The sequence below is a fragment of the Ambystoma mexicanum genome, chromosome 14 (genome assembly GCF_040938575.1).
Source record: "Ambystoma mexicanum isolate Mex_15411 chromosome 14, UKY_AmexF1_1, whole genome shotgun sequence".
Taxonomy (NCBI): Eukaryota; Metazoa; Chordata; class Amphibia; order Caudata; family Ambystomatidae; genus Ambystoma; species Ambystoma mexicanum.
The window spans coordinates 319,643,766-319,660,492 of record NC_090940.1 but is presented as its reverse complement, the minus strand read 5'-3'; positions in this window follow the sequence as shown (position 1 = coordinate 319,660,492).

The window sequence follows — 16,727 nt, the reverse complement described above, 5'->3', positions numbered from 1 at the left end:
GGTGGAGGCTGCCCCTGCACTGCTGGGGGTGGGGGTGGTGGTAGACATGGGTGGGGGCCTGCTGGAGGCTGCCCCTGCACTGCTGGGGGGTGGGGTGGTGGTAGACATGGGTGGGGGTCTGGTGGAGGCTGCCCCTGCACTGCTGGGGGGTGGGGTGATGGGAGACATGAGTGGGGCCTGGTGGAGGCTGCCCCTGGTGGCTGGGGGGTGGGGGTGATGGGAGACATGAGTGTGGGCCTGCTGGAGGCTGCCCCTGGTGGCTGGGGGTGGAGGTGGTGGTAGACATGGGTGGGGGCCTGGTGGAGGCTGCCCCTGCACTGCTGGGGGGGTGTGGGTGGTGGGAGACATGAGTGGGGGCCTGGTGGAGGCTGCCCCTGGTGGCTGGGGGGTGGGGGTGATGGGAGACATGAGTGGGGGCCTGGTGAAGGCTACCCCTGGTGGCTGGGGGGTGGGGGTGGTGGGAGACATGAGTGGGGGCCTGGTGGATGCTGCCCCTGGTGGCTGGGGGGTGGGGGTGCATGGAGACATGAGTGTGGGCCTGGTGGAGGCTGCCCCTGCACTGCTGGGGGGTGGGGGTGGGGGTGGTGGTAGACATGGGTGGGGGCCTGGTGGAGGCTGCCCCTGCACTGCTGGGGGCTGGGGGTGATGGGAGACATGAGTGGGGGCCTGGTGGAGGCTGCCCCTGGTGGCTGGGGGGTGGGGGTGGGGGTTGTGGTAGACATGGGTGGGGGCCTGGTGGAGGCTGCCCCTGCACTGCTGGGGGGTGGGGGTGGTGGGAGACATGAGTGGGGGCCTGGTGGAGGCTGCCCCTGGTGGCTGGGAGTGGGGGTAATGGGAGACATGAGTGTGGGCCTGGTGGAGGCTGCCCCTGCACTGCTGGGGGGTGGGGTGGTGGTAGACATGGGTGGGGGCCTGGTGGAGGCTGCCCCTGCACTGCTGGGGGGTGGGGTGGTGGTAGACATGGGTTGGGGCCTGGTGGAGGCTGCCCCTGCACTGCTGGGGGGTGGGGTGATGGGAGACATGAGTGGGGCCCTGGTGGAGGCTGCCCCTGGTGGCTGGGGTGTGGGGGTGGTGGTAGACATGGGTGGGGGCCTGGTGGAGGCTGCCCCTGCACTGCTGGGGGGGTGGGGGTGGTGGGAGACATGAGTGGGGGCCTGGTGGAGGCTGCCCCTGGTGGCTGGGGGGTGGGGGTGGTGGGAGAGATGAGTTGGACATGAGTGGGGGCCTGGTGGAGGCTGCCCCTGCACTGCTGGGGGGTGGGGTGGTGGGAGACATGAGTGGGGGCCTGGTGGAGGCTGCCCCTGGTGGCTGGGGGGTGGGGGTGATGGGAGACATGAGTGGGGCCCTGGTGGAGGCTGCCCCTGCACTGCTGGGGGTGGGGGTGGTGGGAGACATGAGTGGGGGCCTAGTGGAGGCTGCCCCTGGTGGCTGGGGGGTGGGGGTGGTGGGAGACATGAGTTGGACATGACTGGGGGCCTGGTGGAGGCTGCCCCTGCACTGCTGGGGGGTGGGGGTGGTGGGAGACATGTGTGGGTTCCTGGTGGAGGCTGCCCCTGGTGGCTGGGGGGTGGGGTGGTGGGAGACATGAGTGGGGGCCTGGTGGAGGCTGCCCCTGGTGGCTGGGGGGTGGGGGTGGTGGGAGACATGAGTTGGACATGAGTGGGGGCCTGGTGGAGGCTGCCCCTGCACTGCTGGGGGGTGGGGGTGGTGGGAGTCATGAGTGGGGGCCTGGTGGAGGCTGCCCTGGTGGCTGGGGGGTGCGGGTGGTGGGAGACATGAGTTGGACATGATTGGGGGCCTGGTGGAGGCTGCCCCTGCACTGCTGGGGGGTGGGGGTGGTGGGAGACATGAGTGGGGGCCTGGTGGAGGCTGCCCCTGGTGGCTGGGGGGTGGGGGTGGTGGGAGACATGAGTGGGGGCCTGGTGGAGGCTGCCCCTGGTGGCTGGGGGGTGGGGGTGATGGGAGACATGAGTGTGGGCCTGGTGGAGGCTGCCCCTGCACTGCTGGGGGGTGGGGGTGGTGGGAGACATGAGTGGGGGCCTGGTGGAGGCTGCCCCTGGTGGCTGGGGGGTGGGGTGGTGGAAGACATGAGTTGGACATGAGTGGGGGCCTGGTGGAGGCTGCCCCTGCACTGCTGGGGGGTGGGGGTGGTGGGAGACATGAGTGGGGGCCTGGTGGAGGCTGCCCCTGGTGGCTGGGGGGTGGGGGTGGTGGGAGACATGAGTTGGACATGAGTGGGGGCCTGGCGGAGGCTGCCCCTGCACTGCTGGGGGGTGGGGGTGGTGGGAGACATGAGTGGGGGCCTGGTGGAGGCTGCCCCTGGTGGCTGGGGGGTGGGGGTGGTGGCAGACATGGGTGGGGGCCTGGTGGAGGCTGCCCCTGCACTGCTGGGGGTGGGGGTAATAGGGGACATGAGTGGGGGCCTGGTGGAGGCTGCCCCTGGTGGCTGGGGGGTGGGGGTGATGGGAGACATGAGTGGGGGCCTGGTGGAGGCTGCCCCTGGTGGCTGGGGGGTGGGGGTGATGGGAGACATGAGTGGGGGACTGGTGGAGGCTGCCCTTGCACTGCTGGGGGGTGGGGGTGGTGGGAGACATGAGTGGGGGCCTGGTGGAGGCTGCCCCTGCACTGCTGGGGGGTGGGGGTGCATGGGGACATGAGTGGGGGCCTGGTGGAGGCTGCCCCTGGTGGCTGGGGGGTGGGGTGGTGGTAGACATGGGTGGGGGCCTGGTGGAGGCTGCCCCTGCACTGCTGGGGGTGGGGGTGGTGGGAGACATGAGTGGGGGCCTGGTGGAGGCTGCCCTGGTGGCTGGGGGGTGGGGGTGGTTGGAGACATGAGTTAGACATGAGTGGGGGCCTGGTGGAGGCTGCCCCTGCACTGCTGGGGGGTGGGGGTGGTGGGAGACATTAGTGGGGGCCTGGTGGAGGCTGCCCCTGGTGGCTGGGGGGTGGGGGCGATGGGAGACATGAGTGTGGGCCTGGTGGAGGCTGTCCCTGCACCCCTGGGGGGTGGGGGTGGTGGTAGACATGGGTGGGGGCCTGGTGGAGGCTGCCCCTGGTGGCTGGGGGGTGGGGGTGATGGGAGACATGAGTGTGGGCCTGGTGGAGGCTGCCCCTGGTGGCTGGGAGTCGGGGTGGTGGTAGACATGGGTGGGGGCCTGGTGGAGGCTGCCCCTGCACTGCTGGGGGGTGGGGGTGGTGGGAGACATGAGTGGGGGCCTGGTGGAGGCTGCCCTTGGTGGCTGGGGGGTGGGGGTGATGGGAGACATGAGTGTGGGCCTGGTGGAGGCTGCCCCTGCACTGCTGGGGGGTGGGGGTGGTGGTAGACATGGGTGGGGGCCTGGTGGAGGCTGCCCCTGCACTGCTGGGGGGTGGGGTGGTGGTAGACATGGGTGGGGGCCTGGTGGAGGCGGCCCCTGCACTTCTGGGGGGTGGGGTGATGGGAGACATGAGTGGGGGCCTGGTGGAGGCAGCCCCTGGTGGCTGGGGGGTAGGGGTGATGGGAGACATGAGTGGGGGCCTGGTGGAGGCTGCCCCTGGTGGCTGGGGGTGGGGGTGGTGGGAGACATGAGTGGGGGCCTGGTGGAGGCTGCCCCTGGTGGCTGGGGGGGTGGGGGTGCATGGAGACATGAGTGTGGGCCTGGTGGAGGCTGCCCCTGCACTGCTGGGGGGTGGGGTGGTGGTAGACATGGGTGGGGGCCTGGTGGAGGCGGCCCCTGCACTTCTGGGGGGTGGGGGTGATGGGAGACATGAGTGGGGGCCTGGTGGAGGCAGCCCCTGGTGGCTGGGGGGTAGGGGTGATGGGAGACATGAGTGGGGGCCTGGTGGAGGCTGCCCCTGGTGGCTGGGGGTGGGGGTGGTGGGAGACATGAGTGGGGGCCTGGTGGAGGCTGCCCCTGGTGGCTGGGGAGTGGGGGCGATGGGAGACATGAGTGGGGGCCTGGTGGAGGCAGCCCCTGGTGGCTGGGGGGTAGGGGTGATGGGAGACATGAGTGGGGGCCTGGTGGAGGCTGCCCCTGGTGGCTGGGGGTGGGGGTGGTGGGAGACATGAGTGGGGGCCTGGTGGAGGCTGCCCCTGGTGGCTGGGGGGGTGGGGGTGCATGGGGACATGAGTGTGGGCCTGGTGGAGGCTGCCCCTGCACTGCTGGGGGGTGGGGGTGGTGGTAGACATGGGTGGGGGCCTGGTGGAGGCTGCCCCTGCACTGCTGGGGGCTGGGGGTGATGGGAGACATCTGTGGGGGCCTGGTGGAGGCTGCCCCTGGTGGCTGGGGGGTGGGGGTGGTGGTAGACATGCGTGGGGCCTGGTGGAGGCTGCCCCTGCACTGCTGGGGGGTGGGCGTGGTGGGAGACATGAGTGGGGGCCTGGTGGAGGCTGCCCCTGGTGGCTGGGGGGCGGGGGTGATGGGAGACATGAGTGTGGGCCTGGTGGAGGCTGCCCCTGCACTGCTGGGGGGTGGGGTGGTGGTAGACATCGGTGGGGGCCTGGTGGAGGCTGCCCCTGCACTGCTGGGGGTGGGGGGGTGGTAGACATGAGTGGGGGCCTGGTGGAGGCTGTCCCTGCACTGCTGGGGGGTGGGGGTGATGGGAGACATGAGTGGGGGCCTGGTGGAGGCTGCCCCTGGTGGTTGGGGTGTGGGGGTGGTGGTAGACATGGGTGGGGGCCTGGTGGAGGCTGCCCCTGCACTGCTGGGGGGTGGGTGTCATGATCACTGCTTCCAAGGAGCTAGGACCAGCCCAACGTCCTTGGAAGCAGGCCCCTAACCTTCATCCTAGGCACCAGCCGGTCCCCACTGGGACCTTTTGGACCTTGTCCTGGCGCCGGTGGCACCAGGCTCCTCAAAGTCACTGGTCCCGGCACTGGAAGCGCCGGGCTCATAATTTGTATGAAGATGCTTGGGTGGACTTACCTGCAGCAGACCATGCTGCTTACTTACCAGCCACACAGGAATCCTCTGTGAGCCGGGACTACTTTCTTACCTGGGTGGGGCAAGCTCCACTCCCTGGATACAACACTGGAACTCTTCTGGAACAGGAACTCTTTTCTTACCTAGGCGAGGCTGTGGAGGAAGACGCCTCATCACTCCAAGGCTATTTAAACCACACCCGATTGATGAAACGTGCTTCGCGTTATTCTGCATCTGCAGCAGCACGCTCACCGTGTCTGTTCCAGTTTTTTTCTTTCCGATCCTGAACCTGCAAGAACAAACGCTTACCATTCCTGTATCCAGCCTTCAGTAGCACCTGCAAAGACAAGAAACAACAGGTTAGCACGGCAACCTTCACGCGCAGCGCTTTCCTCACCTGATCCATCGGCAGCTACCATCTCTTCACGCTGCTCCTCCGCCTGTGAAGACAAAAGCATAGTTATTCCTGTGTGGAATTACTCACCGGCACTCCGGGAATTCCGGTTTTCTTCAACGCTGCAATCCTGCACCTGAAAGACAAAAGAAGAGACATTAGACAGGTATTTTACTTACGCGCCATCGCGTCCGCCACAATAGGGCGCCTGCAAATACTCTGGCGTTTCCAGCGTCTCTTCAACACCCGAACTCACAACTGCAAGGGAAAAGAGACAATTAGAGAGCTTTTGAAAAGCAGGCAACCGGCATTTACTTACGCATTTCCAAGCGCGTCATTCCAAGACTCTGGCTCGAACTTCGGCTTTCTTCACACCATCTTCTACCTCAAGAGCCCTGCAAGACAAATAGAAAAAGCATTATACAGAGCCCTGTTCCACATTAACGTGCCCACGCACCTAAAGACTGTAAGGACTTAAAAGGTGTCCGGAAACTCACCGTTCGTGCAGTTAACGACGGTAGCAATCCTCTGATGTCAAGAGGCCTACGTTTCACCCAGTGAAGGAACTGGCAACGGCACCCTGCACCAGACGCAGATGGAGAGTCCAGCATTCACCTATCTAAGGTGAGCACGTTGACCTTGGGGCTCCACGGAAAAGCGAGGAAGGGAAAGGGAGAGAGATACCCGACAACCCCAGATCATTAACCCCATATTCTTTCACCTGCAGATATCTCACTCTTCGAGTTAGACACACAGTGCGAAGAGGCTCAGCCCGGAAGCCAATCGAGTCCTGCATTTCACTTTTCGAGTCACAGATACCATCCTGCCAAGACCGGCGCCTCCATGGGAATCAGGTGAGCGTTACAGTGGGGGTGGTGGGAGACATGAGTGGGGGCCTGGTGGAGGCTGCCCCTGGTGGCTGGGGGGTGGGGGTGGTGGGAGAGATGAGTTGGACATGAGTGGGGGCCTGGTGGGGGCTGCCCCTGCACTGCTGGGGGGTGGGGTGGTGGGAGACATGAGTGGGGGCCTGGTGGAGGCTGCCCCTGGTGGCTGGGGGGTGGGGGTGATGGGAGACATGAGTGGGGCCCTGGTGGAGGCTGCCCCTGCACTGCTGGGGGTGGGGGTGGTGGGAGACATGAGTGGGGGCCTAGTGGAGGCTGCCCCTGGTGGCTGGGGGGTGGGGGTGGTGGGAGACATGAGTTGGACATGACTGGGGGCCTGGTGGAGGCTGCCCCTGCACTGCTGGGGGGTGGGGGTGGTGGGAGACATGTGTGGGTGCCTGGTGGAGGCTGCCCCTGGTGGCTGGGGGGTGGGGTGGTGGGAGACATGAGTGGGGGCCTGGTGGAGGCTGCCCCTGGTGGCTGGGGGGTGGGGTGGTGGGAGACATGAGTTGGACATGAGTGGGGGCCTGGTGGAGGCTGCCCCTGCACTGCTGGGGGGTGGGGGTGGTGGGAGTCATGAGTGGGGGCCTGGTGGAGGCTGCCCCTGCACTGCTGGGGGGTGGGGGTGGTGGGAGACATGAGTGGGGGCCTGGTGGAGGCTGCCCCTGGTGGCTGGGGGGTGGGGGTGGTGGGAGACATGATTGGGGGCCTGGTGGAGGCTGCCCCTGGTGGCTGGGGGTGGGGGTGATGGGAGACATGAGTGTGGGCCTGGTGGAGGCTGCCCCTGCACTGCTGGGGGGTGGGGGTGGTGGGAGACATGAGTGGGGGCCTGGTGGAGGCTGCCCCTGGTGGCTGGGGGGTGGGGTGGTGGGAGACATGAGTTGGACATGAGTGGGGGCCTGGTGGAGGCTGCCCCTGCACTGCTGGGGGGTGGGGGTGGTGGGAGACATGAGTGGGGGCCTGGTGGAGGCTGCCCCTGGTGGCTGGGGGGTGGGGGTGGTGGGAGACATGAGTTGGACATGAGTGGGGGCCTGGCGGAGGCTGCCCCTGCACTGCTGGGGGGTGGGGGTGGTGGGAGACATGAGTGGGGGCCTGGTGGAGGCTGCCCCTGGTGGCTGGGGGGTGGGGGTGGTGGCAGACATGGGTGGGGGCCTGGTGGAGGCTGCCCCTGCACTGCTGGGGGTGGGGGTAATAGGGGACATGAGTGGGGGCCTGGTGGAGGCTGCCCCTGGTGGCTGGGGGGTGGGGGTGATGGGAGACATGAGTGGGGGCCTGGTGGAGGCTGCCCCTGGTGGCTGGGGGGTGGGGGTGATGGGAGACATGAGTGGGGGACTGGTGGAGGCTGCCCCTGCACTGCTGGGGGGTGGGGGTGGTGGGAGACATGAGTGGGGGCCTGGTGGAGGCTGCCCCTGGTGGCTGGGGGGTGGGGGGATGGGAGACATGAGTGGGGGCCTGGTGGAGGCTGCCCCTGCACTGCTGGGGGGTGGGGTGGTGGTAGACATGGGTGGGGGCCTGGTGGAGGCTGCCCCTGCACTGCTGGGGGGTGGGGGTGCATGGGGACATGAGTGGGGGCCTGGTGGAGGCTGCCCCTGGTGGCTGGGGGGTGGGGTGGTGGTAGACATGGGTGGGGGCCTGGTGGAGGCTGCCCCTGCACTGCTGGGGGTGGGGGTGGTGGGAGACATGAGTGGGGGCCTGGTGGAGGCTGCCCCTGGTGGCTGGGGGGTGGGGGTGGTGGGAGACATGATTTAGACATGAGTGGGGGCCTGGTGGAGGCTGCCCCTGCACTGCTGGGGGGTGGGGGTGGTGGGAGACATGAGTGTGGGCCTGGTGGAGGCTGTCCCTGCACCCCTGGGGGGTGGGGGTGGTGGTAGACATGGGTGGGGGCCTGGTGGAGGCTGCCCCTGGTGGCTGGGGGGTGGGGGTGATGGGAGACATGAGTGTGGGCCTGGTGGAGGCTGCCCCTGGTGGCTGGGAGTCGGGGTGGTGGTAGACATGGGTGGGGGCCTGGTGGAGGCTGCCCCTGCACTGCTGGGGGGTGGGGGTGGTGGGAGACATGAGTGGGGGCCTGGTGGAGGCTGCCCTTGGTGGCTGGGGGGTGGGGGTGATGGGAGACATGAGTGTGGGCCGGGTGGAGGCTGCCCCTGCACTGCTGGGGGGTGGGGGTGGTGGTAGACATGGGTGGGGGCCTGGTGGAGGCTGCCCCTGCACTGCTGGGGGGTGGGGTGGTGGTAGACATGGGTGGGGGCCTGGTGGAGGCGGCCCCTGCACTTCTGGGGGGTGGGGGTGATGGGAGACATGAGTGGGGGCCTGGTGGAGGCTGCCCCTGGTGGCTGGGGGGTGGGGGTGATGGGAGACATGAGTGGGGGCCTGGTGGAGGCTGCCCCTGGTGGCTGGGGGGTGGGGGCGATGGGAGACATGAGTGTGGGCCTGGTGGAGGCTGTCCCTGCACCCCTGGGGGGTGGGGGTGGTGGTAGACATGGGTGGGGGCCTGGTGGAGGCTGCCCCTGGTGGCTGGGGGGTGGGGGTGATGGGAGACATGAGTGTGGGCCTGGTGGAGGCTGCCCCTGGTGGCTGGGAGTCGGGGTGGTGGTAGACATGGGTGGGGGCCTGGTGGAGGCTGCCCCTGCACTGCTGGGGGGTGGGGGTGGTGGGAGACATGAGTGGGGGCCTGGTGGAGGCTGCCCTTGGTGGCTGGGGGGTGGGGGTGATGGGAGACATGAGTGTGGGCCGGGTGGAGGCTGCCCCTGCACTGCTGGGGGGTGGGGGTGGTGGTAGACATGGGTGGGGGCCTGGTGGAGGCTGCCCCTGCACTGCTGGGGGGTGGGGTGGTGGTAGACATGGGTGGGGGCCTGGTGGAGGCGGCCCCTGCACTTCTGGGGGGTGGGGGTGATGGGAGACATGAGTGGGGGCCTGGTGGAGGCTGCCCCTGGTGGCTGGGGGGTGGGGGTGATGGGAGACATGAGTGGGGGCCTGGTGGAGGCAGCCCCTGGTGGCTGGGGGGTAGGGGTGATGGGAGACATGAGTGGGGGCCTGGTGGAGGCTGCCCCTGGTGGCTGGGGGTGGGGGTGGTGGGAGACATGAGTGGGGGCCTGGTGGAGGCTGCCCCTGGTGGCTGGGGGGTGGGCGTGCATGGAGACATGAGTGTGGGCCTGGTGGAGGCTGCCCCTGCACTGCTGGGGGGTGGGGGTGGTGGTAGACATGGGTGGGGGCCTGGTGGAGGCTGCCCCTGCACTGCTGGGGGCTGGGGGTGATGGGAGACATGAGTGGGGGCCTGGTGGAGGCTGCCCCTGGTGGCTGGGGGGTGGGGGTGGTGGTAGACATGCGTGGGGCCTGGTGGAGGCTGCCCCTGCACTGCTGGGGGGTGGGCGTGGTGGGAGATATGAGTGGGGGCCTGGTGGAGGCTGCCCCTGGTGGCTGGGGGGCGGGGGTGATGGGAGACATGAGTGTGGGCCTGGTGGAGGCTGCCCCTGCACTGCTGGGGGGTGGGGTGGTGGTAGACATCGGTGGGGGCCTGGTGGAGGCTGCCCCTGCACTGCTGGGGGTGGGGGGGGGGGTAGACATGAGTGGGGGCCTGGTGGAGGCTGCCCCTGCACTGCTGGAGGGTGGGGGTGATGGGAGACATGAGTGGGGGCCTGGTGGAGGCTGCCCCTGGTGGTTGGGGGGTGGGGGTGGTGGTAGACATGGGTGGGGGCCTGGTGGAGGCTGCCCCTGCACTGCTGGGGGGTGGGTGTCATGATCATTGCTTCCAAGGAGCTAGGACCAGCCCAACGTCCTTGGAAGCAGGCCCCTAACCTTCATCCTAGGCACCAGCCGGTCCCCACTGGGACCTTTTGGACCTTGTCCTGGCGCCGGTGGCACCAGGCTCCTCAAAGTCACTGGTCCCGGCACTGGAAGCGCCGGGCTCATAATTTGTATGAAGATGCTTGGGTGGACTTACCTGCAGCAGACCATGCTGCTTACTTACCAGCCACATAGGAATCCTCTGTGAGCCGGGACTACTTTCTTACCTGGGTGGGGCAAGCTCCACTCCCTGGATACAACACTGGAACTCTTCTGGAACAGGAACTCTTTTCTTACCTAGGCGAGGCCGTGGAGGAAGACCCCTCATCACTCCAAGGCTATTTAAACCACACCCGATTGATGAAACGTGCTTCGCGTTATTCTGCATCTGCAGCAGAACGCTCACCGTGTCTGTTCCAGTTTTCTTCTTTCCGATCCTGAACCTGCAAGAACAAACGCTTACCATGCCTGTATCCAGCCTTCAGTAGCACCTGCAAAGACAAGAAACAACAGGTTTGCACGGCAACCTTCACGCGCAGCGCTTTCCTCACCTGATCCATCGGCAGCTACCATCTCTTCACGCTGCTCCTCCGCCTGTGAAGACAAAAGCATAGTTATTTCTGTGTGGAATTACTCACCGGCACTCCGGGAATTCCGGTTTTCTTCAACGCTGCAATCCTGCACCTGAAAGACAAAAGAAGAGACATTAGACAGGTATTTTACTTACGCGCCATCGCGCCCGCCACAATAGGGCGCCTGCAAATACTCCGGCGTTTCCAGCGTCTCTTCAACACCCGAACTCACAACTGCAAGGGAAAAGAGACAGTTAGAGAGCTTTTGAAAAGCAGGCAACCGGCATTTACTTACGCATTTCCAAGCGCGTCATTCCAAGACTCTGGCTCGAACTTCGGCTTTCTTCACACCATCTTCTACCTCAAGAGCCCTGCAAGACAAATAGAAAAAGCATTATACAGAGCCCTGTTCCACATTAACGTGCCCACGCACCTAAAGACTGTAAGGACTTAAAAGGTGTCCGGAAACTCACCGTTCGTGCAGTTAACGACGGTAGCAATCCTCTGATGTCAAGAGGCCTACGTTTCACCCAGTGAAGGAACTGGCAACGGCACCCTGCACCAGACGCAGATGGAGAGTCCAGCATTCACCTATCTAAGGTGAGCACGTTGACCTTGGGGCTCCACGGAAAAGCGAGGAAGGGAAAGGGAGAGAGATACCCGACAACCCCAGATCATTAACCCCATATTCTTTCACCTGCAGATATCTCACTCTTCGAGTTAGACACACAGTGCGAAGAGGCTCAGCCCCGGAAGCCAATCGAGTCCTGCACTTCACTTTTCGAGTCACAGACACCATCCTGCCAAGACCGGCGCCTCCGTGGGAATCAGGTGAGCGTTACAGAACGCGAAGCCCACCGCAAAACTCCTACCCAGGCGCAATGGAAACCTCGGATACTGATCAATTGGCCCAGTAGCTTGGGGAACTAAGAGCAGAAGTACATGCAGCTCGTCAGGAAACAAACGCTCTAAGAAGAGAGCTGATAATATCCAAGGGGCGAACAGAGGACCTCGCTAGGCAATTGCTACAAACGCAGGCAGGACAAACACCTTTGCCCGCTCCAGGAGGAAATTATCCTTCAGCATCTTCCTCAAATCCAGTGCAAATCAATCTACCCGGTAATGTGCCCTTGGCTCCGCCCGAACGCTTTTCTGGTGACCCAAAGAGATTTGCAGTGTTCATTAACCAGTGCCGCCTACACTTCTTATGTAGACCAGCTGCCTTCCCAACAGATCAGGCCAAGGTGGCTTTTGTGCTTTCTTATCTCAGTGGCAGTGCCGCAGATTGGTCGATCCCTTTAGTCACTCAGGATGATCCGGTTCTTCATGATTTCCAGGCCTTCCAGTCCAGCATGGAGAAACTGTTCGCAAGACATGCACAAGGGCTGGCCTTGGACAATGAACTCCTTTCGTTACGACAGGGTAATCAAGACCTCTTGACTTACATTGCCTCATTCAACAGACTTATAGTGGAAACTCAATGGCCTGAGGATAAAAGAATAACGCTTTTCTACAGAGGCCTGCATGGAGAGCTCAAGGATGTGTTAGCTCAAGTTGTGAATCCTCCACAAGAATGCTCAGACTATATTGACTTAGTTGTTCAATTGGACCACAGATTACAGAACAGAAAGGCTGATCGTTCCAAATTTGATAGCCGAGTGTTTTCTAAACCACAGACCTCTACTAGGGGAGCTGACACCGTGGAACCCATGCAAATAGGGGGCATGAAAGGACCTTTAACCCAAAAAGAGCGAGAAAGGAGAAGACAGCTGCGATTATGCCTCTATTGCGGAAACTCGGGGCACTTTCTTCGAGACTGTCCAGTGAAACCAGCTAAGAAGGCTGTAGGAGCCGCAGATACCTGTACCACAAATTCTGAGCAGGGAAACGACCTAGCCCGACAAGTGTAGAGGTCCTCTTGCCGAGCGTTAAAATCTGTTCCATGACCTCGCATTTCGTGGTGCCTATGGTCCTCATTAGCCCTGAACGTCCGGATCGTTTGCATGCAATTGAAGCTTACATCGACAGCGGAGCAATCGGTAATTATGTGGACCGTGAAATGGTATCAAGGATGAATCTACCTCTTGTCCCTAAGGCAGTAAAAGACGTCATTACTACAGTGGATGGCACAGAGATAGCCTCCGGACCAGTAACTCACGCCACCCAAGAAGTGACGTTAGTGAGCCAAGAGGGACACCGGGAGAAAATCGTGTTCGATGTGATCAAGGCCCCTCAGTTCCAGATCATTCTGGGAATTCCTTGGTTAGAGAAGCACAATCCTCAGATCGATTGGCGAGCAAAGACGGTTCAGTTTCCAGAAAGTATCTCCACTTGTTATCCTCGGCCTGATGTTTCACTGGCGGCAATCTCTTCCTAGGTTCCCAAACAACCTCCCGAATACCAGAAATTCCAAGACGTCTTTCGGAAGAACCAAGCTAACACCCTGCCTCCTCATAGGTCTTACGACTGTCAAATAGATCTGATACCCGGAACAACTCCTCCTTGCAGTAGGATTTATGCCCTCACCGAGCCAGAGAATCTTCACCTCAGACAATATCTGGACGAATACCTAGCTAACGGATTTATCCGTCCTTCAAAATCTCCAGCTTCCTCGGCTTTGTTCTTCGTTCCGAAAAAGGAAGGAGACCTTAGGACTTGTATAGATTACCGCGCCCTGAATCAAATCACTGTTAAAAACAGATACCCGTTACCTTTGATCCCTGAACTCCTGGACCAAGTCAAAGACGCATGTATATATACAAAGTTGGATCTCAGAGGAGCCTACCACTTGGTACGAATAAAAGAGGGCGATGAATGGAAGACGGCCTTCCGCACCAAGTATGGGCTGTTTGAATATCAAGTTATGCCCTTTGGACTATGCAACGCTCCTGCCGCCTTCCAGTATTTTATGAATGATGTCCTTAGAGAACTCATAGATGTGTGTGTTGTTGTCTACATTGATGACATCCTCGTCTATTCATCATCTGAAGAGGAACATCAGAAACACGTTAAAGAGGTCCTCGAGAGATTACGTCAACATAACCTTTTTGCTAAGCTTGAAAAATGCGTTTTCAACGTAACTGAAGTTGAGTTCCTGGGATTCATATTGTCACCAAACGGAGTCCATATGGATTTAAAGAAAGTCGATGCAATCATCAAGTGGCCTTCACCAACCTCTGTAAAAGGAGTTCAAAGCATGTTAGGCTTCGCTAACTTTTACCGCAGGTTCATTCCTGAATTCTCTCAAATAGTCCAGCCCATCACCGCTCTATTAAAGAAAAACAAACGTTTTTTGTCGGTCTACCGAGGCGGAACAAGCTTTTCAGGACTTAAAAGCTAAATTCATCTCTGCACCTGTTCTAAAACACCCTCGCCCAGAACTCCCCTACATCGTAGAAACAGATGCTTCTAGTCTTGCTATGGGGGCAGTTTTATCACAAAGAGATCCGGTCACACACCAATTACATCCTGTAGCCTTTTGGTCCTGCAAATTCTCGGCTCCCGAGATCAACTATTCAATTACAGACAAGGAACTTTTAGCTATCAGATCAGCCTTTAAAGCCTGGCGGCATTATCTTTTGGGAGCCAGACACACAGTCACCGTAATGACAGATCACCGCAATTTACAATATCTGAAGACGGCCAAAGCTCAGTCTTCCAGGCAGCTCCGCTGGGCTCTGTTTTTGGCTGAGTTTGACTTTATAATTACTTATCGACCAGGCAGTAAAAACGGAAAAGCAGATGCCCTCTGCCAGATGGGAATAGATGAACACTTGACCAATCCTGAACCATTACCCATAATCCCAGAACAAAGGATTTCGGGCTTGGTCAGCGCTCAATCCTTTGAAGACATCGAGACTACAGTCAAATCACTCCTAACTCCGGCAGAATTACAGGACTGGCAATTCAAGGGGAAGGATTTCTCAGTGGACCAAGACCTACCATATTTCCGAGGACGATTGTACTTGCCCTGTGAGAAAATACAAAAACAGGTAATCTCCTGTTATCACGACTCATTAATGGAGGGTCACCCTGGCATTACCAAAACCATGGAAAAGGTCAAAAGACATTTCTGGTGGCCATCATGGAAGAAGGATATTAGAGACTTTGGCCCTCATTACGACCCTGGCGGAAATCGAAAAACGATGGCGGAAATGCAATACCGCCATCGAATAGCGCTCGGTGCGACTATGACCCGTCACCGTAAAGTACGATGCCATTAGCGACACCGTAGTGAACGCCAACGCTAACTGCACCAAGTACGCGCGCGCGCGCCATGCCAAACCGTAATCAGCACCATGGCGCAAGGGTACGCGAATTCCGACCCTAGCGGACATGTACTTAACGCCATCAAGCACGGCGGAAAGTACCATTCCGCCATGGTGAGAAGTACGGCATCGCGAATCAACCGTAAACGGCCCCACTGAGTGCCTGTACACCGCTCCCTGGCCACATAGTACAACTCCCCGTAGGTGCAACGAAGTCACAATGCAACCAGTGAAATGTACAAGTCACCCATGCATGCCAACGAACAAAAGAATCACAAGAGGGGCCAATGGGAGCTGCAGGGCACAGATGGCACGAATACAGAAGCTATACCAATGGACATGACCCCAGTCTCCCACCAAGAAACGCACGCAAACACAGGCACCTGTGACCAGCAATATTCCGATAATCACATCATTCCACCAATCCACCTGGCTGACCGGCATCTGTTACACAAAACCTAATCCCCCGCCCCTGAGCATGACATCATCCAAACAGTCATATTGGCAGCCCTCACCCCTGACCTCACTGGGCTTCGTAGGCAAACGCGCCCAGCACAGTACCACGCAACTATACTCCGAAGCTGGAACCCAATGCAGATCTCCTCACAATACATCGCTCCCCAAATAGGAATATGCCACATCACTTGCAAAGAAGAACGCTACACGGCCCATATCAGAATAGAAATTTAATGCACAACAATTTCACCAAGCCCATACAGCCATTAGGCCATGAACTCCAAAACACATTTCACCATTGTGGGCTGCATCCGCAAGAAATGACCAGCTACTTCTTGTGTGACGCCCTGTTCCTTCATGGTACACAGGGGCTACATTCCGTACGAAAAGGCAACATGGAAGCGCCTAGAACCGCAGGGCCGTCCCAATAGGGAGGCACTAGTCCAGCTGAAAGGCCGAAATGTTGCTCCGAGCCACTAGTACTGCGTAAGGGCATGTGGCCCATTGGCGATCGTCCCATAAGATCGTAATGCTGCTCCACTGATTAACACGAAGCAGCAGGTGTCGGGAGTAAAACCCATCTGCAGGAGTGGCATACAGATGGCAGTGGCAAAAGGGGAGGAGATACCTGTCAACCAAAAGAAAAGAAAAAGAATAGAATGGCCATCAGAACTACATCCGAACAACTCACCTCAATGATCACACTAAATCCACAGCCATATGCATGCTAGCCCACTCCAAAGGATCATCACCACCCCAAAACCACTTGCGACTCATAACTATCCATATCGAGGTGAAAACACCATCACAAACGAGTGTACCTGTGCATGCGTCTGTGAAAACAGAATCCATCAGATGGGATTGGTAACGTGCATGGACACAAGTGTCTGAAGGCGCGTCGAGACAGGGAGGGCTCAACAAGGCCAGATAGACGATGGTCCCACTATGGCAGCCCTGCATCACATAGCGCAGGGGAGGCGGACAGATTCCAAGAAGCCCTGTACATGGCAAACACCGTATCAAATCATCTGCCCATGCATCCATTCATCATTCCCTCATCCCGTAATGATAACGCCTGTTACCATACTCACATAACATGTGAGAATTCCATTGAGTCTGTGCGTTATGCAGCCTGCAAAATCCACTGTGCCCCAGCCCGTAATTCCAGTGTTGTGAAGTAACATGTATTTGGGAACGTCCGGCCTCATCATCCACTTCGCTATTGCGCATCCCAAACTATTCATATCAATCATTGCATCCTCGCCATGGCCCCTGTCCCAAGGACACTGAACAATAGAACGTTATATTTGCAGTCAGACCTGTGGGCATCTCCTCGCCGCTAGCTGAAGACCGAAAGCGCCGCCCTTCGAATTCCTCATTTGCAACATCACGTCGAAAAGGCATCTGTGGCCGCTTGAAATCACAAATTAATCCATCTAGTGCGGCTGTGTGTGAAAATGGCAACTGCCTTCACT